The 26521-nt window shown below is 47.6% G+C and overlaps 1 protein-coding gene and 1 long non-coding RNA gene across 6 annotated transcripts in view; one reads left to right on the top strand and one right to left on the bottom strand.

The window, feature by feature from the left end:
* Positions 1-26521, bottom strand: part of DLGAP3 (DLG associated protein 3) — an 856617-nt gene that overhangs the window by 793039 nt on the left and 37057 nt on the right. The gene's annotated exons all lie outside the window — the stretch shown is intronic.
* The window catches only part of LOC135036201 (uncharacterized), a 226984-nt gene continuing 215976 nt past the window's right edge, over positions 15514-26521 (top strand). For both annotated transcript variants that reach the window (XR_010231019.1, XR_010231013.1), the window contains exons 1-2: positions 15514-15723; positions 16618-16724. This is a non-coding gene — a long non-coding RNA (uncharacterized LOC135036201). The remainder of the gene's footprint in view (positions 15724-16617; positions 16725-26521) is intronic.

The following is a 26521-nucleotide window of genomic DNA, read 5'->3' on the forward strand; positions in this document are numbered from 1 at the left end:
GGAAGGCTCCCACTCTCCCCTGCACTACAGAAACAGGGTTAAAGAGAAGGGGGGCATAAATTGGCGATATAATTATATATTAAGAGCCCATATATAGAAACAACACCTTCTAGGGTTGTTATATACATTATGGCGCTTTTGGTGTGTGCTGGCAAACTCTCCCTCTGTCTCCCCAAAGGGCTAGTGGGTCCTGTCCTCTATCAGAGCATTCCCTGTATGTGTGTGCTGTAGGTCGGTACGTGTGTGTCGACATGTATGAGGAAAATGTTGGTGAGGAGACGGAGAAAATTGCCTGTAATGGTGATGTCACTCTCTAGGGAGTCGACACCAGAATGGATGGCTTACTTATGGAATTACGTGATAATGTCAACACGCTGCAAGCCGGTTGACGACATGAGACAGCCGGCGGACAAATTAGTATCGGTCCAGGCGTCTCAGACACCGTCAGGGGCTTGTAAAAACGCCCATTTACCTCAGTCGGTCGACAGACACTGACACGGACACTGACCCCAGTGTCGACGGTGAAGAAACAAACGTATTTTTCCTTTAGGGCCACAAGTTACATGTTAAGGGCAATGAAGGAGGTGTTACGTATTTCTGATACCACAAGTACCACAAATAAGGGTATTTTGTAGGGTGGGAATAAACTACTTGTAGTTTTGCCTGAATCAGATAAATTAAATGAAGTGTGTGATGATACGTGGGGTTCCTCCGACAGAAAGTTATGGGCGGTATACCCTTTTTCCCGCCAGTAGTAAGGGCGAGTTGGAAAACACACCTTAGGGTGGACAAGGCGCTCACACGCTTATAAAAAACATGGCGTTACCGTTTCCAGATACGGCCGCCCTCAAGGAGCCAGCTGATAGGAAGCTGGAAAATATCATAACAGTATATACACACATACTGGTGTTATACTACGACCAGCAATCGCCTCAGCCTGGATGTGCAGCGCTGAGGGGGCTTGGTCGGATTTCCTGACTGAAAATTTTGATACCCTTGACAGGGACAGGATTTTATTGTCTATAGAGCATTTTAAGGATGCATTTCTATATATGTGTGATGCGCAGAGGCATATTTGCATTCTGGCATCAAGAGTAAATGTGATGTACATATCTGCCAGACGAAGACACGACAGTGGTCAGGTGAGGCAGATTCCAGACGGCATATGGAAGTATTGCCGTATAAAGGGGCGGTCCATTGAACCTGGTGGCCATGGCAACAGCTGAAAAATCCACCTTTTGTTACCCCGAGTCACATATTGGCAGAAAAGGACACAGTCTTTTCAGTCTCAGTCCTTTCGTCCCCATACGGGCAGGCGGGCGAAGGCCAGTCATATCTGCCCAGGGGGAGAGGAAAGGGAAGAAGACTGCAGCAAGCAGCTCATTCCCAGGAACAGAAGCTCCTCACGGCTTCTGCCAAGTCCGCAGCATAACGCTGGGGCCGTACAAGCGGACTCAGGTGCGGTAGGGGGTCATCTCAAGAGTTTCAGCAACACTCGCAAGGGAACTCCGGGATCCTACATGTAATATCCCAGGTGTACATTGGAAATTCGAGACGTCTCCCCCTCACACAATTCACAGGCTGTAATCCCAGCAGGTGATAATCAAAGTACCCTTCTTACAACAAGGAAGGGGGTAGTATTCCACACTATATTGTGGTACTGAAGCCAACCGGCTCGGTGAGATCTGAAATATTTGAACACTTACATACAAGCGTTCAAATCAAGATGGAGTCACTCGGAGCAGTGATAGCGAACCAGGAAGAAGGGGACGATATGATGTCACTGGATATCAGGGACGTTTACCTACAGGTCCAAATTTGCCCTTCTCACCAAGGGTACTTCAGGTTCCTGGTACAGAACTGTCACTATCAGTTCAGACGCTGCCGTTTGGATTGTCCACGGCGCCCCGGGTCTTTACCAAGGTAATGGCCGGAATGATGATTTTTCTTAAAAGAAACATGGACGCTTTCCTGATAAGGGCAAGGTCCAGAGAACAGTTGGAGGTCGGAGTAGCACTATCTTAAGTAGTTCTACGACAGCACGAGTGGATTCTAAATATTCCAAAATCGCAGCTTTTTCCGACGACACGTCTACTGTTCCTAGGGAAGATTCTGGACACAGTCCAGAAAAACGTGTTTCTCCCAGTGGAGAAAACCAGGGAGTTATCCGAGCTAATCGGGATCCTCCTAAAACCAGGAAAAGTGTCAGTGCATCATTGCACAAGAGTCCTGGTAAAAATGGTGGCTTATTACGAAGCAATTCCATTCGGCAGATTTCCCGCAAGAACTCTTCAGTGGGATCTGCTGGACAAATGGTCCGGATCGCATCCTCAGATGCATCAGCGGATAACCCTATATCCAAGGAAAAGGGTGTCTCTCCTGTGGTGATTACAGAGTGCTCATCTTCTAGAGGGCCGCAGATTCGGCATTCAGGATTGGATGCCGGTGACCACGGAGGCCAGCCTGAGAGGCTGGGGAACAGTCACACAGGGAAAAAATTTCCAGGGAAGTGTGATTAAGTCTGGAGAATTCTCTCCGCATAAATAAGCTTAGAGCAATTTTATAATGCTCTAAACTTAGCTAGACCTCTGCTTCAAGGTCAGCCGGTATTGATCCAGTGGGATAACATCACGGCAGTCGCCCACGTAAACAGAAGGGCGGCACAAGAAGCAGGAGGGCAGTGAAAACTGCAAGGATTTTTCGCTAGGCGGAAAATCATGTGATAGCACTGTCAGCAGTGTTCTTTCCGGGAGTGGACGACTGGGAAGCAGACTTCCTCAGCAGGCATGACCTCCACCCGGGAGAGTGGAAACTTCATAGGGAAGTTTTTCAACATGATTGTGGACCGTTGGCAAAGACCAAAGGTGGACATGATGGCGTCCCGCCCGAACAAAAAACGGGACAGGTATTCCGCCAGGTCATGAGACCTTCAGGCGATAGCTGTGGATGTTCTGGTAACACCGTGGGTGTACCAGTCTGTGTATGTGTTCCCTCCTCTGTTTCTCATAACCAGGGTATTGAGAATTATAAGACATAGAGGAGTATGAACTATACTAGTGGCTCTGGATTGGCCAAGAGGGACTTGGTACCCGGAACTTCAAGAAATGCTCACAGAGGACTAAGGGCCTGGGGAGCTAAGAAGGGACTTGATTCAGCAAGTACCATGTCTATTCCAAGACTTACCGCGGCTGCGTTTGACGGCATGGCGGTTGAATGCCGGATCCTGAGGGGAAAAGGCATTCCATAAGAGGTCATACCTACCCTGGTCAAAGCCAGGAAGGAGGTGACCGCACAACGTCATCACCACATGTGGTGAAAATATGTTGCGTGGGTGAGGCCAGGAAGGCTCCACGACGGAAATTCAACTAGGTCGATTTCTACACTTCCTGAAAACAGGAGTGTTTTGGACCTCAAATTGGGGTTCATTAACATTTAAATTTCGGCCCTGTAGATTTTCTTCCAGAAAGAATTGACTTCAGTTCCTGAAGTCCAGATTGTAAAGGATGTATTGCATATACAGCTTTTTTGTGCCCCTAGGGGCACCGTGAGATCTCAACATAGTGTTGGGATTTCTTAAAATCATATTGGTTTGAACCGCTCAAATCTGTGGATTTGAAATATCTCACATGGAAAGTGACCATGCTGTTGACAAATATCTCACATGGGAAGTGACCATGTTGTTAGCCCTGGCCTCGGCCAGGCGATTGTCAGAATGGGCGGCTTTGTCTTACAAAAGCCCATATTAAAATTTTCCATTTGAACAGGACAGAACTGGGACTCGTCTCCAGTTTCTTCATAAAGGGGTGTCAGCGTTTTCACCTGAAACAACCTCTTGTGGTGCCTGCGGCTACTAGGGACTTGGAGGACTCCAAGTTACTAGACGTGGTCAGGGCCCTAAAAATATATATATATATATATATATATATAGTTAGGACGGCTGGAGTCAGAAAGTCTGACTTGCTGTTTATACTGTATACACCCAACAAGCTGGGTGCTCATGCTTCTAAGCAGTCTATTGCACGCTGGATTTGTAGTACAATTCAGCTTGCACATTCTGTGGCAGGCCTGCCACAGACGAAATATGTAGATGCCCATTCCACAAGGAAGGTGGGCTCATCGTGGGCGGCTGCCCGAGGAGTCTCGGCATTACAACTTTGCCGAGCAGCTACGTGGTCAGGGGAGAACACGTTTGTAAAATTTTACAAATTTTGATACTCTGGCTAAGGAGGACCTGGAGTTCTCTCATTCGGTGCTGCAGAGTCATCCGCACTCTCCCGCCCGTTTGGGAGCTTTGGTATAATCCCCATGGTCCTGACGGAGTCCCCAGCATCCACTAGGACGTTAGAGAAAATAAGAATTTACTTACCGATAATTCTATTTCTCGTAGTCCGTAGTGGATGCTGGGCGCCCATCCCAAGTGCGGATTGTCTGCAATGCTTGTACATAGTTATTGTTACAAAAATCGGGTTATTACTATTGTTGTGAGCCATCTTTTCGGAGGCTACTTCGTTTTGTTATCATACTGTTAACTGGGTTCAGATCACAAGTTGTACGGTGTGATTGGTGTGGCTGGTATGAGTCTTACCCGGGATTCAAGATCCTTCCTTATTGTGTACGCTCGTCCGGGCACAGTACCTAACTGAGGCTTGGAGGAGGGTCATAGGGGGAGGAGCCAGTACACACCATGTGACCTAAAAGCTTTTTTAGATGTGCCCTGTCTCCTGCGGAGCCCGCTATTCCCCATGGTCCTGACGGAGTCCCCAGCATCCACTACGGACTACGAGAAATAGAATTATCGGTAAGTAAATTCTTATTATAAATGTGCCGGAACCCTTACCTCTCCTATTCGTGACAATTTTGGAACATATTTATCATTGGCCCCTTGCCAGGACAAATGTTCTGATCAGCAACTGTCCTGGCAAAGCTTAACAGCTACAGTTTTACTGCAGTGAGCTAACGTGATTTTAAGAGTCAACCTCTGTTAACATTTCATTTTCAGACCATGATAAATAGCACAACGGCAACATCCCCAACATTGTGCCTTGTTACAGTAACACAGGAGATATCTGCAATATCTCCTGCGTTATTACTAAATAGGGATGTTACTTATAGTTGCTGGCTTACGAGAGGAGATGCGAGGTTCCATAGTAGGTATAGGTGTAATAAGTTCATATTTCAGCTCCTTACATTACACCGAAAAAAAGAAACTATTTTAGAAATGGTAGACAATTGTTTTTTAAAGCAAACTATTGATTTACTGAATCCAGAATGCAGTTAAACACTGAGACTAGGTACACACTTGTTGAGGGATGCAATTAAGTTGCCGACGGTCGGGGTCCGAGCGGTCAGGATACCAACGCGGAATCCCAACCGCTGACAATACCAATAGCCGGAATCCCGGTTAACAGGGGCTATTCCCACTCGTGGGTGTCCACGACACTCATAGAGCAGGAATAGAACCTGTGGCGAGTGCATTGAGCCACCGAGCCCACAGCATGGTGAGCGCAGCGAGCTTACAGCATTGCGAGCACAGCAAGCCCGCAAGGGGACTCTTTGCGCTCGCCCCACTGCCGGCATACTGACGCCGGTATATCATACTGATCCCCTTGTTGATATATATTTTCTACAGCAGACAAATTATACTGTATATCGGATGCACCATCAGCTCATGTACAGCTGATATGTCTGCAGTACAGGCAATGCCGATATATGGGTACACCTGCCTGTGTGTACGGGAGGCCTGCTGACTCAACTACATATTTAATGCAGAATTCATTGAATGTAATGTCAAAAGTGGGTGGGCATATTCAAATGAATCGGCTGGCCAGAAATATTATTCAGAGGATTGGTAAGTGGGCATGCAGTAGATTGTTTATGCATAAACCTTACCAATCATTAGACCGGTTGGTGGATCAGCCAGTATGCCAACACATTGGCCTATTTTATACCTTGCCTTAGCTAAAAACAAATGGCGTTGAGTACAAAACAGCTTCATTAATATTGTTTACATCTCACACAACTAAATCCAAATTTTAGGGGGTAATTCAGACCTGATCGCTGTTGTCAAATTTGCAAGGCGGATGACTATCAATCAACTGCGCATGCGTACGGATCGTAGTGCGCACGCATGAGGCCAAACTGCAAAAAAATTTGAAATCTTTTTTGATCGCTAGGCATGCTCAAGTTGATTGACAAGAAGCGAACGTTTGGGGGTGGTAACTGGCCCCAAACAGCCTGTTTCTATCGAACCGTAGGAGTAGGTCCTGGGCTATGCACAGACTGCATAGACTGGAAAAAACATATGATGGTAAGTGAGTTGCGATTGGATTTGCAGCTAACCAGCGTTTGCATGGCGTACGCAGACTTGCACGAGCAGGTGTTCACTCTGTCTGGGCGGCAACTATCTGATCGCAAACCTCTGCAAATACGTAGAGGAGTGATCAAGTCTGAATTAGGCCCCAACGGGGTAATTCAGACCTGATCTTTGCTGTGCGTTTTCGCACAGCGGGCGATCAGATCTGAACTGCGCATGCGTATGCACCGCAATGTGCCGGCGCGTCAGACGACTGCACTGGGCATCGGTGCCTAGCGACAGGAGGGTCTGAAAAAAGCGATCGCATAGGCGATAGCAAAGTGATTAACAGGAGGCGGTCGCTTGTGGGTGGCAACTGACCGTTTTACAGGAGTGTCCGGAAAAACGAAGACGGGACCAGGCGTTTTCAGGGAGGGTGTCTGACGTCAGCTCCGTCACCGACCAGCAGGATTACATCGCAGAGGAAAAGTAAGTCCTGGCCTGAGCAGAGACTGTACAAAAGAATGTTTCTGAAGCTCTGCTACAAATGCGATTGCACACCTGCACAGACCCCCTGTAGGTGGCGACTATCTGATCACAGGGCTGCAAAAAACGCACCCTAGCAATGAGGTCTGAATTACCCACTTAGTTTCCTTCTATTTTTATTGCACAAGATTTGAAATTGCAAATACGTTTAATCATATGAACTATTCATATGCAATATTCAAATTAGGAATTGGATTAAGTTTTATATTGAGTGGAATTTTTCTTTTAGATTTGTTTTAATCTTAAATTAAGAATTTAGTGAATCCCTACCCATTTGCTGTAATAAGTAACAATTTATTGCAGTTACAATTCATTTTATTTAAACATATTTTATGACCAATTATGTAAATGTTGGATGCTTTAAACCAGACAGCAAGACTGGGCACAGCTGGTGGCACTTATTGGGGAGCATACTGTCCAAGAGACAAACCAGACAGGACTAGTGATTTTTCTGATTCTTCCTGTTAAATTAGTGCAGCACAGTTTATAACACTGGACTGTGCACTGTTACAGCAAGAAGGACATGGCCAACAAACAGCCCAACATTCCAATTTAGAAATAGGTCATACTTAACTTCTCCCATTTGGGAAAACCTGGAGGGGAAGTCACAGATAAATCTAATCTGATGGCAGATTTTTGGCATCAGGCAGCAGATGAATGATGTGATTCAAAGTGCACTACTACAGTGAGGAAGTAGCCTGGATCCGGGAGGGTGGCCCGCTCGATATGCGTCAGTACATCTACAGTGTCTAGTTAGACAGTCAATAGGTCGACACCATATAGTTGACACGCATTATGTCGACATGGTCAAAAGGTCAACATGGACATTAGGGCGAAAGGGTGAAAGGTTGACAGCGCTTATGGGTACAAAAGGTCAACAGCTTCAAATGGTCGACATGCCAATGGACAACACACATATGGTCGACATGACGGGGGGTTTCACTTGTTTCAACTTTTTCATACTTTACATGGATTATGATTGGGAATAGTAACCTGCCCGAGTAAGTGTGGACGCAGTGCACTAATTGGGGGTCCACGTGCTCAGACGGCAAAAACTACACCAAAAAATATTGTGTCAACCTTTTCCTGACGACTATTTTCCATGTCAACCTTTTCATGTCAACCTTTTCATGTCAACCTTTTGTGCCTGTTGACATTTTCCTGTGTTGATCTTTCATAGGTCGACTTAATGACCATGTCGACCTTTACACTGTTGACCATATGGTGTTGACCTACTGATTGCAGACCTTCTTACTGTAGATCTACTGTATCATAACCGGCCTGCTCTCACGCGTGTCTTGGAGGACTCGCCAAAATGTGCGGGATTCACTGACATTCCGGGAGAGTAGGCAAGTATAGAAATAGTGTATGTGCATTTTAGCACACGCCTTTAGCATTTTAGCACACATTTTAGCTAGCAGCCTAATCCATGCCTAAAAATCACAAGGTTCTGCCCCAAATTGCAAATGTCCCATTTAAATTAGAAGTGTTATCTATAAACAGTACTTAATATGCAAGTTTACTGAAAATACATATATGACATGTGTGGTATGAAAAAAAAAAAGGATATACTGTACTTAAGATGGCATAAAAGTGAATACATAGCATGCACATGATAACAAAGAAGGTTTTCCTTTTTTTTTAGTAATGTGAACCGTAAATACACTGCTCAAAAAAATAAAGGGAACACTAAAATAACACATCCTAGATCTGAATGAATGAAATATTCTTATTAAATAATTTGTTCTTTACATAGTTGAATGTGCTGACAACAAAATCACACAAAACTTATCAATGGAAATCAAATTTATTAACCCATGGAGGTCTGGATTTGGAGTCACACTCAAAATTAAAGTGGAAAAACACAGTACAGGCTGATCCAACTTTGATGTAATGTCCTTAAAACAAGTCAAAATGAGGCTCAGTAGTGTGTGTGGCCTCCACGTGCCTGTATGACCTCCCTACAACGCCTGGGCATGCTCCTGATGAGGTGGCGGACGGTCTCCTGAGGGATCTCCTCCCAGACCTGGATTAAAGCATCAGCCAACTCCTGGACAGTCTGTGGTGCAACGTGACGTTGTTGGATGGAGCGAGACATGATGTCCCTGATGTGCTCAATTGGATTCAGGTCTGGGGAACGGGCGGGCCAGTCCATAGCATCAATGCCTTCGTCTTGCAGGAACTGCTGACACACTCCAGCCACATGAGGTCTAGCATTGTCTTGCATTAGGAGGAACCCAGGGCCAACCGCACCAGCATATGGTCTCACAAGGGGTCTGAGGATCTCATCTCGGTACCTAATGGCAGTCAGGCTACCTCTGGCGAGCACATTGAGGGCTGTGCGGCCCCCCCAAAGAAATGTCACCCCACACCATTACTGACCCACTGCCAAACCGGTCATGCTGGAGGATGTTGCAGGCAGCAGAACGTTCTCCTTGGCGTCTCCAGACTATGTCATGTCTGTCACATGTGCTCAGTGAGAACCTGCTTTCATCTTCTGAAGAGCACAGGGCGCCAGTGGCGAATTTGCCAATCTTGGTGTTCTCTGGCAAATGCCAAACGTCCTGCACGGTGTTGGGCTGTAAGCACAAACCCCACCTGTGGACGTCGGGCCCTCATACCACCCTCATGGAGTCTGTTTCTGATCGTTTGAGTAGACACATGCACATTTGTGGCTTGCTGGAGGTCATTTTGCAGGGCTCTGGCAGTGCTCCTCCTGTTCCTCCTTGCACAAAGGCGGAGGTAGCGGTCCTGCTGCTGGGTTGTTGCCCTCCTACGTCCTCCTCCACGTCTCCTGATGTACTGGCCTGTCTCCTGGTAGCGCCTCCATGCTCTGGCACTACGCTGACAGACATAGCAAACCTTCTTGCTACAGCTCGCATTGATGTGCCATCCTGGATGAGCTGCACTACCTGAGCCACTTGTGTGGGTTGTAGACTCCGTCTCATGCTACCACTAGAGTGAAAGCACCGCCAGCTTTCAAAAGTGACCAAAACATCAGCCAGAAAGCATAGGAGCTGAAAAGTGGTCTGTGGTCACCACCTGCAGAACAACTCCTTTATTGGGGGTGTCTTTCTAATTGCCTATAATTCCCACCTGTTGTCTATTCCATTTGCACAACAGCATGTGAAACTGATTGTCAATCAGTGTTGCTTCCTAAGTGGACAGTTTGATTTCACAGAAGTGTGATTGACTTGGAGTTACATTGTGTTGTTTAAGTGTTCCCTTTATTTTTTTGAGCAGTGTATATTTTGTACCATAGTCCCAACAGTATTCTGTGGGGTATACTCAGATATTATCAACCCATGCTGGTTCCAGCTAACACAAACAGTACATTCAAATGTCCAACCATCTACAGATGTAGCCCCGCTCATCTAGCCCGCAGCAAGTGTGCCCGTGCGGCCATGCCACAGGCTGGATGAGCGCGGCTATATCTGTACCTTCATAATGTCACCATCATGCAGCTGTATTCATGTTGCATGATATACCCACATATAGTCCGATATGCCAGCATGTAGGTGCGTCATGTTACCTCATATATCATCAGAAAGCAAGATGTCTCCCAGTGAGCATGTGCCATAGATGTTCACGTGTCCCTATTATCTGGACCCACTTCTGCTTTCTAACGGAAGGCACTGCACAAAATGGCAGGATAATTGTGATGTCATGATTGGTATCAGGTTGCTAAAGAATGTTTTGGAACTCAAGTGTTAATCCTTCCATTAGCTCAGTGGTTCCCAAACTTTTTGAGTCAGGGCACCCTAGAGTATCATAATTTTTTTCACGGCACCCCTAGGCCAAAAGTTTCTTATTGAGAAATCCAGAATAAAATATAAATTAAGTAAATTGTGTTTATATTACATTGACCGTAAATAATTTGAATTGGTCCTAGACCCCCAATCCCCTGCATGTACCTCGAGTCAACCTAGGGTGCCACGGCACACAGTTTGAGAACAACTGCATTAGCTGTAATTATTTCTTTCTTTTTTTTTACCAGCAACTAGAGCTCCAGTCACTGTGTGACTTGGAATGTCTGTGACAAGTCACCTAAAGTGACTGCAGTATTTCCCAATTCCTTAGGGACCCCTAACAATGCATGGCTTACAATCACAGGTGTATTCATTACTTGATGACAAGTTTTAAAGGTCCACAGGTGGAGTTGGGAAATGCTGGACTACAGCATAGATGTTAAAGTAACTGCATATCTGATGTCTAAACTCCCACATATGCTCTAGACCAGTGGTCTCCAACCTTAATCGGGGGGTGAGCTACTATCGGAAAATAAGACCTCTGGAAGAGCTACCCCCTCCCCACAATGCGCGCGCATTCCTGTGAAAGTGGGTGTGGCCTCAGAAAAGTGGGTATGGCCTCACAACAGTAATGCCTCCCTGCGTAGTGCCAGATACACAAATAATGCCCCCCAGTAGTGCCAGATACACAAATAATGCCCCCCAGCAGTGCCAGATACACAAATGATGCCCCCCAGCAGTGCCAGATACACTAACAATGCCCCCCACCAGTGCCAGATACACTAATAATGCCAGTGGCGTAACTAGAAATTTTTCTCCCCCAAGCCAAAAAATTCTTCGGCGCCCCCCCCCCCCCCCTTCATGCTCCATAATTGGGAGCAAGAAAGGGATAAATATGCGCGCGCCTTTGGCGCGCAAAAAGGGGCGTGGTTTTGTTGGAGTGGGCGTGGTTTCGCATAAAGGGGCGTGACATTGCAGGGAAAGACTACCTTATACCCCAGTTTTGCAACCTGCACGCCCATACGTTGGCCACCACAGGAAAGAAAAATAATCCTGATTCATGCCCCTTACATTATTTGTCATTTTTCCTCCTTATAGTAATGCCCAGTATACATTATGCCACATACTGCAATGGCCCTTAGACATTATGCCGCACACAATAATGCACGACACAATATGCACACACTGTAATGCCCCCGACACATTATGCCACACACCGTAATGTCTGTGACACATTATGACAGGAATCGCAATGCCCGTTATACATTATGCTACACACTGCAATGCCCCTGATACATTATAGCACATACAATGTCTGTGACACATTATGACACACACGCAATGTCCGTGATACATTATGCCACACACTGCAATGCCCGATACATTATAGCACATACAATGCCTGTGACACATTATGCCACACACTGCAATGACCTTGAGACATTATACCACAATGCCCGTGATATAGTATACCATACACCGTAATGCCTGTGACACATACCGCAATGCCCTGCCCGTTATACCCTATGCCACACATCGCAATGCCCGTTATGTATTATGCCACACTGCAATGACCCTGAGACATTATACCACATACCACAATGCCCGTGATATAGTATACCACACACCGTAATACCTGACACATTATGACACACACCGCAATGTCCGTGATACATTATGCCACACACTGCAATGACCCTGAGACATTATACCACATATCACAATGCCCGCGATATAGTATACCATACACCGTAATGCCTGTGACACATTATGACACACACCGCAATGTCCGTGATACATTATGCCACACACCGTAATGCCCATTACACATTAAGTCCTACAGTAAGGCTTCTAATTACTTTTCAATTACCTGCTCGTTGTCAGGGGTTTCATGCACTGGGTGTCATGCTCGTTGCCAGGGGTTTCATGCTCTTGGTTCCATGCACGGTGCCAGGGGTTTTCATGCTCAGGGTGTCATGCTCGTTGCCAGGGGTTTCATGCACTGGGTGTCATGCTCGTTGCCAGGTGTTTCATGCACTGGGTGTCATGCTCGTTGCCAGGTGTTTCATGCACTGGGTGTCATGCTCGTTGCCAGGAGGTAGTCCTTGTTGCTAGGGCTGTGCTCCCAGTGCCACATATGTCCCCAGTGCCAGATATTCCCCCACGGTGCCAGGTACTTACATGCCCCAGTGCCAAATATAGTCGTCGTCCCCATGTGCCAGGTACACATATACCCCCCCAGTGCCACATATGCCCCCAGTGCCAGATATTCCCCCCCAGTGCCACATATGCCCCCAGTGCCATATATTCCCCCCCAGTGCCAAATATGCCCCCAGTGCCATATATGCCCCCAGTGCCAAATATCCCCCCCAGTGCCATATATGCCCCCAGTGCCAGATATTCCCCCCCAGTGCCATATATGCCCCAGTGCCAGATATCCCCTCCCCCCAGTGCCAGATATTCCCCCCAGTGCCAGATATTCCCCCCAGTGCCATATATGCCCCAGTGCCAGATATCCCCCCCCCCAGTGCCATATATGCCCCCAGTGCCAGATATTCCCCCAGTGCCATATATGCCCCCCGTGCCATATATGCCCCCAGTGCCAGATATCCCCCCCCAGTGCCATATATGCCCCCAGTGCCAGATATTCCCCCCCAGTGCCATATATGCCCCAGTGCCAGATATCCCCCCCCCCCAGTGCCAGATATTCCCCCAGTGCCAGATATGCCCCCAGTGCCAGATATTCCCCCCAGTGGCAGAAATGCCCCAGTGCCAGATATTCCTCCCTCCCCCCCAGTGCCATATATGCCCCCAGTGCCAGATATTTACCCCCCCCCCCCCGCCGTCGCTTTTTGGAGGGACACGGAGGGCACACAGCTCGCCTCTCCTGTGTCCCTCCTGCTGCATCATCTCCGGCGGCCGCGGGTCTATTAGGGGGAAGTGCCGGTTCGTGAGCCAATTAGATCTCATGGACGGCACTTCCCCCTATTAGACCCGCGGCCGCCGGAGATGATGCAGCAGGAGGGACACAGGGAGGCGCGCTGTGCCCTCCGTGTCCCTCCAACAAGCGGCGGAGGGAAGGAGACTGCAGACTGACATGCGGACGCTCGTCCGCATGTCAGTCTGCTGTAAATCAGTGGCGCCCCCGCAGCCCCTCGCCCCCAAGCCACCGCGAGGACTGCGGGGGCAGTAGTTACGCCACTGAATAATGCCCTCCAGCAGTGCCGGATACACAAATAATGCCCCCCAGCAGTGCCAGATACACAAATAATGCCCCCCAGGAGTGCCAGATACACAAATAATTCCCCCCAGGAGTGCCAGATACACAAATAATGCCTCCCAGCAGTTCCAGATACACAAATAATGCCCCCCAGCAGTGCCAGATACACTAACAATGCCCCCCAGCAGTGACAGATACACTAATAATGCCCTCCAGCAGTGCCGGATACACAAATAATGCCCCCCAGCAGTGCCAGATACACAAATAATACCCCCCAGGAGTGCCAGATACACAAATAATTCCCCCCCAGGAGTGCCAGATACACAAGTAATGCCTCCCAGCAGTTCCAGATACACAAATAATGCCCCCCAGCAGTGCCAGATACACAAATGATGCCCCCCACCAGTGCCAGATACACAAATAATGCCCCCCAGGAGTGCCAGATACACAAATAAATTCCCCCCAGGAGTGCCAGATACACAAATAATGCCTCCCAGCAGTTCCAGATACACAAATAATGCCCCCCAGCAGTACCAGATACACTAACAATGCCCCCCACCAGTGCCAGATACACTAATAATGCCCTCCAGCAGTGCCGGATACACAAATAATGCCCCCCAGCAGTGCCAGATACACAAATAATGCCCCCCAGGAGTGCCAGATACACAAATAATGCCTCCCAGCAGTTCCAGATACACAAATGATGCCCCCCAGCAGTGCCAGATACACTAACAATACCCCCCAGCAGTGCCAGATACACTAATAATGCCCTCCAGCAGTGCCGGATACATGTAATTCCCCCCATTTGTGACAGTAGTGCTTACAATTATTGCCATCCGCAGGCGCCGCTGTGTCTGGGGGGAATGAGATGAGGAAAGGCCAGCACTAGCACAGCGCGTGCTCAGTCTCCTGCTCCGTCTGAAGTCGTACCGGCACTGGCTGACGTCTCCTGCCGCATGCATTTGAAATACGATGTGGACCGCCAGCCAATCAGGAGCCGTCTGATTGACTGGTGGCCGGCACTATACTAATATACACCCCGCCGCAAGCTACTTAAAAAGCGGTGCCGAGCTACCCATCGCTCGTGAGCGACGGGTCGGCGACCGCTGCTCTAGACCAATGACATTACACATTGCTGTCTCCATGTATCGCTATTTGATTATAAGTTCCTAATTTGTGATATTGTAGTCATTTATTATTACTTAATGATTTTATTTGCTTTCCCTAATATAGTGAGGTTACCTTAATTGGTGCATATTCTGTATCTAATACCATTTTTATATTTGTTTTGCTTTTTCACATGACCTATATATGTACCAGTGTACACTGCCTTACGATTATATAAAACAGGGAATGATGGGTTGGGGCATCTATGAAAATGATCTGGCAAGGCAGCATGCTGGGATTTCACATTGGTTTTTTAAAAAACTTGTTCTGTTTATGTTGTTTAGGATACAATTCTTCTAAGATTCAATAACAATATTAATGTCTATGATCCTATTTTGTTTCTAAAGCAAAGTAATTTAGCTTTTCCTTTTGTATACAGTTTTCTAGGTTTAATTGTCTGACAGTAATTGTATAATGAAATGCCTCTAGTAACTAATTTATGAGTGTCACATGTACATCTTCCATACCAGCAGGGGCGGAACTGTGGGAGGCAGTGGAGTCGGCTGCCGCCGGGCTCCTGGCCACAAGGGGGCGCATCTCCTCCACTGTCTCACGCAGCCTGAGGACTGCGCTGCTATTGCAGATGGAGGAGCTGTGTCAATGACACGGAAGCTGCCTCCTGTAGAGAGAGATGGCACTGGCTGCAGCTAGGGGGAGCTCCAGAGCACAGCTCCTCCCGGGCCCTTAGTAAGCCAGCCGAGGGAAGCTCAGAACTCTCTGCTCCTCCATGCTCTGGATGATAGCCAAAGGTAGGCACTGTGTGGGGGGTGGGGGAGAGGTGTATTTGGGGGGAAGTACTGTGTTTTGTGTGTGCTTGTTTTTAAGTGAGGTGTGTGTGTTTTTAAGGAAAGTTGTACATTCAAGTAAAAGAGGCATGTGTGTGTGTGATGTGTGTGAGAGTGGCATGTGTGTGAGAGGCATGTATGTGTATGTAAGTGGGAGGCATGTGTATGTAAGTGAGAGGCATGTGTGTGTGTGTGTGTGTGTGTGTGTGAGAGGCATGTGTATGTAAGTGGGAGGCATGTGTATGTAAGTGAGAGGCATGTGTGTGTGAGAGGCATGTGTATGTAAGGGGCCCTACACACTCGGCGATGCGCCGCCGAGGTGCCCGACGGCCGACGAGCGACCCAGCGGCGGGGGGGGCAGTGAAGGGGGGAGTGAAGTTTCTTCACTCCCCCCGTCACCCGGCTCCGTAGACTTGCAGGCAAATATGGACGATCTCGTCCATATTGGCCGGCATGCACAGCCGACATGGCCCCAGCGATGAACGAGCGCGGGGTCGCGCATCGTTCATCGCTGGGGACTCCACACTGCACGATATGAACGATATCTCGTTCATTAATGAACAAGATCGTTCATATCGTGCAGTGAAATCGCTATGTGTGTAGGGCCTATAAGTGAGAGGCATGTGTATGTAAGTAAGAGGCATGTGTATGTGAGAGGCATGTGTATGTGAGAGGCATGTGTATGTGAGAGGTGTGTGTAAGTGAGAGGCACGTGTGTGAGAGGTGTGTGTAAGTGAGAAGTGTATGTAAGTGAGAGGCGTGTGTGTTTAAGTGAGACGTGTGTTTAAGTGAATGAGGCGTTTGTCTTTTTTTTAATATATATCTAGTGTTCACGCTAGGTGTCTGCCCCTTTTTTAGACAGCTGAATCCCGCCCTGCCCGTTTTTGTGCGCCCTGCCGCCCCGCCGTTTGCTGCCTGCCGGACCCCGCCACGTCGCCGGATCCAGCCGTGCGCCGCCGGACCCGGTACGTACATGAGAGTCCCCCTGGGCTAAATTAACCTTGTAAGTATTTTGCAGCTGTAAACATTAATCTCAGTGCTTTCTACCTGGTGCAGTGTGCCTCAGTGCTCTCTACCTGGTGCAGTGTGCCTCAGTGCTCTACCTGGTGCAGTGTGCCTCAGTGCTCCCTACCTGGTGCAGTGTGCCATTAGTGCTCCCTACCTGGTGCAGTGTGCCATTAGTGCTCCCTACCTGGTGCAGTGTGCCATTAGTGCTCCCTACCTGGTGCAGTGTGCCATTAGTGCTCCCTACCTGGTGCAGTGTGCCTGAGTGCTCCCTACCTGGTGCAGTGTGCCTGAGTGCTCCCTACCTGGTGCAGTGTGCCTCAGTGCTCTCTACCTGGTGCAGTGTGCCTCAGTGCTCTCTACCTGGTGCAGTGTGCCTCAGTGCTCTCTACCTGGTGCAGTGTGCCTCAGTGCTCTCTACCTGGTGCAGTGTGCCTCAGTGCTCTCTACCTGGTGCAGTGTGCCTCAGTGCTCTCTACCTGGTGCAGTGTGCCTCAGTGCTCTCTACCTGGTGCAGTGTGCCTCAGTGCTCTCTACCTGGTGCAATGTGCCTCAGTGCTCTAGTGTTCACTCTAGGAATTTTTTAGGGCAGGGTGCTGATCACGGGTAGGGCACATTTTTCATTCGGGAGGGCACATTTTTCAGTTAGAAGGGCAAAATTAGGTACATACTATAATGCTTGGTCCTCCCATTCCCACACGATAAAGAATGGGCAGTGCGCGCCAAAGGCGAAAATTTAGGGGCGTTGTTTTTCGTGGGGTTAGGGGCATGGCCACATAATAGTGGCAATTCACATTACACCACACAATAGTGCAGCTAATACACACTGCACCAGGTAGAACCTCCTATACACACTGCGACAGGTAGAGCACGTTATACATATTGCGCCAGGCAGAGCACTGAGACACACTGCGCCAGGTAGAGAGCACTGAGACACACTGCACCAGGTAGAGAGCACTGAGACACACTGCACCAGGTAGAGAGCACCGAGAAACATTGCACCAGGTAGAGAGCACCGAGAAACATTGCACCAGGTAGAGAGCACCGAGAAACATTGCACCAGGTAGAGAGCACCGAGAAACATTGCACCAGGTAGAGAGCACCGAGAAACATTGCACCAGGTAGAGAGCACCGAGAAACATTGCACCAGGTAGAGAGCACCGAGAAACATTGCACCAGGTAGAGAGCACCGAGAAACATTGCACCAGGTAGAGAGCACTGAGAAACATTGCACCAGGTAGAGAGCACGTTATACACATTGCACCAGGTAGAGAGCACTGAGAAACATTGCACCAGGTAGAGAGCACTGAGAAACATTGCACCAGGTAGAAAGCACCGAGAACATTGCACCAGGTAGAGAGCACTGAGAAACATTGCACCAGGTAGAGAGCACGTTATACACATTGCACCAGGTAGAGAGCACTGAGAAACATTGCACCAGGTAGAGAGCACTGAGAAACATTGCACCAGGTAGAAAGCACTGAGAAACACTGCACCAGGTAGAGAGCACCGAGAAACATTGCACCAGGTAGAGAGCACCGAGAAATATTGCACCAGGTAGAGAGCACTGAGAAACATTGCACCAGGTAGAGAGCACTGAGAAACATTGCACCAGGTAGAGAGCACAGAGAAACATTGCACCAGGTAGAGAGCACTGAGAAACATTGCACCAGGTAGAGAGCACGTTATACACATTGCACCAGGTAGAGAGCACTGAGAAACATTGCACCAGGTAGAGCACTGAGAAACATTGCACCAGGTAGAGCACTGAGAAACATTGCACCAGGTAGAGAGCACTGAGAAACATTGCACCAGGTAGAGAGCACGTTATACACATTGCACCAGGGAGAGAGCACTGGGAGGGAGGGGAGGACGGGCAGATGCAGAGCAGCACTCACCGTTGCAGCGGGTCCAGTCTCTTGATGCTGACGGCGGAGCCCAGGTCGCCGTGGTGAGGGGGAATGGCCGTGCAGCGCCGTGGTGAGGGGGAATTTCAAACTATGCCGGAGGACTGGTGGGCGGGAGACACCGCAGGCTCTGATTGGCTGCTCCTCCACGCTGCACGCTGACCCTGTCTCCACCTTCAACTGAGAGCTATCAGCGCGGCGGGGGGAGGAGTAACAGTGCGGCAGGGGGAGAAATGACAGCACACTGGCGCGGGGAGAAGTGACAGCGCTGGCAGAAGGCAGTCCTTTGGTGATTAACAGGGCGGCAGGGCGGGCACAAACGGGCAGGGCGCTTTCTGTCACTCAGAAAAGGGGCAGGGCGCAGCGCCCTGCGAAAGGAGCTTAGAGTGAACACTAGTGCTCCCTACCTGACGCAATGTGTATAATGTGCTCTATCTGGCTCAATGTGTATAATGTGCTCTATCTGGCGCAATGTGTATAATGTGCTCTATCTGGCGCAATGTGTATAATGTGCTCTATCTGGCGCAATATGTATAACGTGCTCTAGCCTCTACCTGGCGCAGTGTGTGTAGGAGGTTCTAACTGGTGCAATGTGTATTAGGGGCACTACCGTGTGGTGTAATGTGAATTGACACTATTATGTGGCCACGCCCCTTCCCCACGAAACAACGCCCCTAGATTTTTGCTGCGCACCTTCGGTGCGCACTGTCCATGTTTTGCCCATAGGAATGGGAGCACCAAGCATTATAGTATGTACCTAAGTTTGCCCATTTAACTTAAAAATTTACCCTCACGAATGAAAAATGTGCCCTCCCCGTGATCAGCACCCTGCCCTAAAAAAAAAATACTACAGTGAACACTAATTATATTGGCACACCGCTGCGCCAAAGCATCTCCATGGAGACCTGGTGGGTGAGGGAGCACTGTAGGTGTACTATAATGGTATGCTGGTGTCTGTTTTATTGTAATGACTGACTTGGAATGCGTCCACTTTCTATGTGTATCTATATTACTATTGGGAAAGGTACCTGAGCACCCTTCTACTGTTCACCCTGGGTGCGGGATAGCTACATATGGTATGTGTGTGTATGTGTAGGGGGGCACCAAAATGTATCATGCCTCCGGGCGACTGGGACGAACTTACGCCACTGCATACCAGGTGTGAATACATAGAATTATTTGCAGGAAAATGCTGTATAATCATATATAGGGGGGAATTCCATCAGCAGTGCTAACTTCCCGCAGCTAATGGATCCCTCTGGGGATATCCAACTAACCCCGAAAGCCAGCACTCATTGTGGATTTTGTTTCGGAACCCGCTGAGGTCCCTAAAAAATAATAATTCCATGATCAGTGCCCTGTTGTCACAATCGCGGACGCGAAAACACATAGGTCTGGGAACTTATCCCGGATCCTTCGTGTTTTTCACCTGAAAACAGGTAATTTTTCGGGAGAAACAAGTGGCTACAACTGAACTGCACAAAAATAAATTGTGCAAAAAATCAAGTTAAATGGCCGTTTTTATCTAACAAAAAAAATTAAATTATGAAGTGAGTGTTGGCATATTTAGAAACATAGAATTTTACGACATATAAGAACTACTTGACCCATCTACTCTGCCCCTTTTTTAACAATTCGGTAATCTCAAGCCTTTTTGATCTTTAGTACTTTGTAAGGTTATTCATAGGCCTATCCCAAGCATGTTTAAATTGCTCTACTGACTTATTCTCTACCACCTCTGATGGGAGGCTATTCTATTTATCCACTATCCTTTCTGTGAAGTTATAATGATTGTTCCATAAATTTCTCCTGAACCTACAGTACTTCCCTCCAGTTTCAGTGCATGTCCTTGAGTTCTATTTCTCAACTAGTGACTACCAGGCTCTCAAGAGACCCAAGGATTAGCCCAACTGCCAGCATTTGTAGTCACTCCCTTCATGCACTTGGGCAAGGTATAAATTACTTTACGCTGCTATGACTACACTGATAGGGGAAAAGTAACACAAATAAACAATGTTAAATCAGGGTCTAAGTTGTTGTAAGTACAATAAAAAAATATACTGTTTGTAAAATGTTTCTTTCTCATATCAAATGAATCAATGTGGTTGCAGGGAAGGCTGTTTGTAGCAGGGCAGGATTAAGGCTGAGAGGGGCCCTAATGGAGGTTGTGGGGGCCCCTAGTAGTAATAATGGTGGCAAAAATCCCTTCCCCTCCACAACACACACACACACACACACACACACACACACACACACACACACACACACACACACACACACACACACGTGAGCACGGAGCAGCGCAGCCCAAACACCAGATGCCAGACGCTTACAGTCATTGGGGGTAATTCAGAGTTGATCGCAGCAGCAAATTTGTTAGCAGTTGGGCAAAACCAGGGTGGTCATTCCGAGTTGTTCGCTCTCTAGCTACTTTTAGCAGAATTGCAAACACAAAGCCGCCGCCCTCTGGGAGTGTATTTTAGCATTGCAGAATTGCTAACGAAAGATTAGCAATTCTGCTATTAAGTATTTTCTTGCAGTTTCTGAGTAGCTCCAGGCCTACTCCTAGATTGCGATCACCTCAGTCCGTTTAGTTCCTGGTTTGACGTCACAAACACGCCCAGCGTCCGGCCAGCCACTCCCCCGTTTCTCCAGCCACTCCTGCGTTTTCTGCTGGCAGGCCTGCGTTTTTTAGCACACTCCCGGAAAACGCCCAGTTACCACCCAGAAACACCCACTTCCTGTCAATCATTCTCCAATCAACAGAACGACTGAAAAGCTTTGTTCGCCCGTGAGTAAAATAGCATCGTTTTGTGTAAAATTGCTTAGCGCGTGCGCCCTGCTGTGCATACGCATGCGCAGAACTGCCGGATTTTAGCCTATTAGCAATTCTGCTAAAAATAGCAGCGAGCGAACAACTCGGAATGACCACCCATGTGCACTGCAGGGCAGGCAGATATAACATGTGCAGAGAGAGTTAGATTTGGGTGGGCTATTTTGTTTCTGTGCAGGGTAAATACTGGCTGCTTTATTTTTACACTGCAATTTAGATTTCAGTTTCAACACACCACACCCAAATCTAACTCTCTCTGCACATGTTATATCTGCCCCGCCCCCCCTGCATGTGTGTCGCCCCTCCTTTAATCCGGCCCTGGCTTGGAGTATGAGGTACGAAGCAGTATTGGAGGGAATTTAATAGTACATTGCTGAACCAGTTCATCCAAGATAGGTTCAATTATTTATTCTCCTGTAAAGGGATGCTTATCCTAAAATACAGGCTCCATGATATACATTCACAAATATATAGGTAAAATACCATAAGGGTTTAACATTGTATTGACATTTTAATGCAACCTGAGCAGCACGTAGGCACAGTGGTTTTGGAATCAAGCCAGTAAATCTGGCAAGGGTGATGCAGCAATAATAACCACTATCCACCGCGCTGCCCTATCGGTCTGAAGTTTGCTCCTTCTTGTCGTTGTGGTAGGGAATATAGATCGTAAACTCTGCAGAGTCAGGGACTGCTGTGAATAATTAAATATTCTCTGTAAAGCTCTGTGTAATATGTAGGTGATATACAGTATATATATGTATATATATATATATATATATATATATATATATATATACTGCTCATAAAAATAAAGGGAACACTTAAACAACACAATGTAACTCCAAGTCAATCACACTTCTGTGAAATCAAACTGTCCACTTAGGAAGCAACACTGATTGACAATCAATTTCACATGCTAAAGAAAAAGTGTTTTTTTGTAGACCACACAAATTGGCGCAAGAAAGATGCTGCCTATAGAAAATATTGATCCAATTGGATATCACCCCTAATCCAAATTATTATAAACACAAGACCAAAAACAAGATAGGATCAGTTACTTCATTAGGCGCATGGAAGGATAGAAAAGATTTATATTCAATCACTTCCCTATCTAATAATGTAGTGGGATTCCTATATTTTGCGTACCCCCACTCACGCTGTCAAGGGGTGTAAGAAACACATCAAGGTATCTTTATTCTTCTGTATGCCAAATCTGGATAATAACAATCTCAATGTCTGGAAAATAAACCTGGGTATCGTACCCCAACTCACACAGTTGTGCAGATATGGACTCCTATCAAGGTTTCTATTCACTGTTACATCAAGATGTAGTTCCTGGTATGTGTTCCTGGCTCAGGATAGCCTCATGCAGATGGGAAAACAAAAAAAGAAAACAGCCAATGTGTAATGGCCTTTATGACCTATTAAGATATAACTGTTTCCGTGTCTCAAAACACACCTAGATCATTCTAACGTGTGTTGGATCGTTAATTATACACCATCTCGTGAGGACCCTCCACCGATCTTTAAAACAGGTATGCGTACCCCCAACTCACACAATGCTCAATGGGAAAACTCCCGTAAAGGTATCTTTAGAGTGACCCAACGTGTCTTATAGGCGTACCCCAACTCACAAGTAGATCAGTGGTATAAATCCCATCAAGGTATCTTTATTGGATTCCTCCGTGAGGCAAATTCTCTAACTGACAGCCAAAGGCACGAGCTTGTACTCTCCAAAAGGGTTATAACAATTTATTAGTTCCTCAAGGGAGCACATAAAACAGTCCCAGCAACATAAAAATATGCAGATGTAATAATAAAAAACAGTTCCATAAAATTCAGATATTTAAAAAATGCAAAAGGTCCATCAAACATAAAAAGTCCATATATTAATCGCTGTTGGAAAATGGCTACTCACACAGCAGTCTGCCGACGCGTTTCGGTCCTTGGACCTATGTTTAAATATCTGAATTTTATGGAACTGTTTTTTATTATTACATCTGCATATTTTTATGTTGCTGGGACTGTTTTATGTGTTCCCTTGAGGAACTAATAAATTGTTATAACCCTTTTGGAGAGTACAAGCTCGTGCCGTTGGCTGTCGGTTAGAGAATTTGCCTCACGGAGGAATACAATAAAGATACCTTTACGGGAGTTTTCCCATTGAGCATTGTGTGAGTTGGGGGTACACATACCTGTTTTAAAGATCAGTGGAGGGTCCTCGCGAGATGGTGTATAATTAACGATCCAACACACGTTAGAATGATCTAGGTGTGTTTTGAGACACGGAAACAGTTATATCTTAATAGGTCATAAAGGCCATTACACATTGGCTGTTTTCTTTTTTTGTGTTCCCGTCTGCATGAGGCTATCCTGAGCCAGGAACACATACCAGGAACTACATCTTGATGTAACAGTGAAAAGAAACCTTGATAGGAGTCCATATCTGCACAACTGTGTGAGTTGGGGTACGATACCCAGGTTTATTTTCCAGACATTGAGATTGTTATTATCCAGATTTGGCATACAGAAGAATAAAGATACCTTGATGTGTTTCTTACACCCCTTGACAGCGTGAGTGGGGGTACGCAAAATATAGGAATCCCACTACATTATTAGATAGGGAAGTGATTGAATATAAATCTTTTCTATCCTTCCATGCGCCTAATGAAGTAACCAATTTCATGTGCTGTTGTGCAAATGGAATAGACAACAGGTGGAAATTATAGGCAATTAGCAAGACACCCCCAATAAAGGAGTTGTTCTGCAGGTGGTGACCACAGACCACTTCTCAGCTCCTATGCTTTCTGGCTGATGTTTTGGTCACTTTTGAAAGCTTGAGGTGCTTTCACTTTAGTGGTAGCATGAGACGGAGTCTACAACCCACACAAGTGGCTCCGGTAGTGCAGCTCATCCAGGATGGCACATCAATGCAAGCTGTGGCAAGAAGGTTTGCTGTGTCTGTCGGCGTAGTGTCCAGAGCATGGAGGCGCTACCAGGAGACAGGCCAGTACATCAGGAGACGTGGAGGAGGCCGTAGGAGGGCAACAACCCAGCAGCAGGACCGCTACCTCCGCCTTTGTGCAAGGAGGAACAGGAGGAGCACTGCCAGAGCCCTGCAAAATGAACTCCAGCAAGCCACAAATGTGCATGTGTCTACTCAAACGATCAGAAACAGACTCCATGAGGGTGGTATGAGGAACCGACATCCACAGGTGGGGGTTGTGCTTACAGCCCAACACCGTGCTGGACGTTTGGCATTTGCCAGAGAACACCAAGATTGGAAAATTTGCCACTGGTGCCCTGTGCTCTTCACAGATGAAAGCAGGTTCTCATTGAGCACATGTGACAGACGTGACATAGTCTGGAGACGCCAACGAGAACGTTCTGCTGCCTGCAACATCCTCCAGCATGACCGGTTAGGCAGTGGGTCAGTAATGGTGTGGGGTGGCATTTCTTTGGGGGGCCGCACAGCCTTCCATGTGCTAGAGGTAGCCTGACTGCCATTAGGTACCGAGATGAGATCCTCAGACCCCTTGTGAGACCATATGCTGGTGCGGTTGGCCCTGAGTTCCTCCTAATGCAAGACAATGCTAGACCTCATGTGGCTGGAGTGTGTCAGCAGTTCCTACAAGACGAAGGCATTGATGCTATGGACAGGTCTGGGAGGAGATCCCTCAGGAGACCATCCACCACCTCATCAGGAGCATGCCCAGGCGTTGTAGGGAGGTCATACAGGCACGTGGAGGCCATACACACTACTGAGCCTCATTTTGACTTGTTTTAAGGACATTACATCAAAGTTGGATCAGCCTGTACTGTGTTTTTCCACTTTAATTTTGAGTGTGACTCCAAATCCAGATTCCATGGGTCAATAAATTTGATTTCCATTGATAATTTTTGTGTGATTTGTTGTCAGCACATTCAACTATGCAAAGAACAAAGTATTTAATAAGAATATTTCATTAAATCAGATCTAGGATGTGTTATTTTAGTGTTCCCTTTATTTTTTTGAGCAGTGTATATATATATATATATATATATATATATACTAGGTGATTCATTGCGCCCTACGGGCGCTCTTCACACCGTCGTAAGGGGCTATGCCCCCTTAACCCCTGCACACCCTTGTGGCGTGCAATATTTTTATTATATGGAGTATTACCTCCAATCATAATTGTGTGAGTGGTTAAATATTGCACGGACAAAGGGCGCGCGATGGTTAAGGGGTCGAAGCCCCTTGCAACGGCGTGAACAGTGCACGCAGGGCCTGATGAATAACCTAGTAGGTGCTGTAGTTGGGGGAGTGGCGGATGCGGGGGAGATGTGGATGGGGTCGTGGGGTGCCGAGGGTGGGTGAGGGGCGGTTGCGGGGATGCTGCGGGTGGGGGAGGGGGTGGTGCTGCGGGTGGGGGAGGGGGGGGTGCCGCGGGTGGGGGAGAGTGCATGTGTGCTGCAGGTGGGGGTCCGGAGCCACCGCGGGTGGGGGAGGAGTGGTAGCAGGGTGGGGTGGGAGTCTGGAGCCACTGCGGGTGCTGGTGTGGGGATGCCACGGATGGGGCCTGGAGGTACTACAAGTGGGGGATGGGTGGGTAATGCTTTTCCTGCTTCTCCTCCTGGAAGCAGCTAAGCTTCTGTCCTCCCTTTGGCAGTGGCTCTCCCGGAGACTTGCACAGCAGCCAAGCAGCCAGTCACTATTGTTAGTGGTGTCCCAACGCACCGCATTACAGGGAAGAAGATGCACTCAATAAACTACAGCTCCCAGCAGCCCTAAGGGCTGGAATGCTTCGGCGCTAAGGGCTGCTGGGAGCTGTAGTTTATTTAGTGCGTCTACTTCACTGTAATGCGGCACGTTGGGACACCGCCGCTAACAATAGTGGCTGGCTGGCAGAACTGACTGACTGGCTGAATCAGTGTAAAAGGTGAAAAGATTCTGCGTCCAGACATTACCCTCCGCGATATCAGCCACTCTATCCGTTACATTAGCCATCTCGGGGCTTCCAGGCCGGCAGCCCCA

Source organism: Pseudophryne corroboree, chromosome 2, assembly GCF_028390025.1.
Source record: "Pseudophryne corroboree isolate aPseCor3 chromosome 2, aPseCor3.hap2, whole genome shotgun sequence".
Taxonomy (NCBI): Eukaryota; Metazoa; Chordata; class Amphibia; order Anura; family Myobatrachidae; genus Pseudophryne; species Pseudophryne corroboree.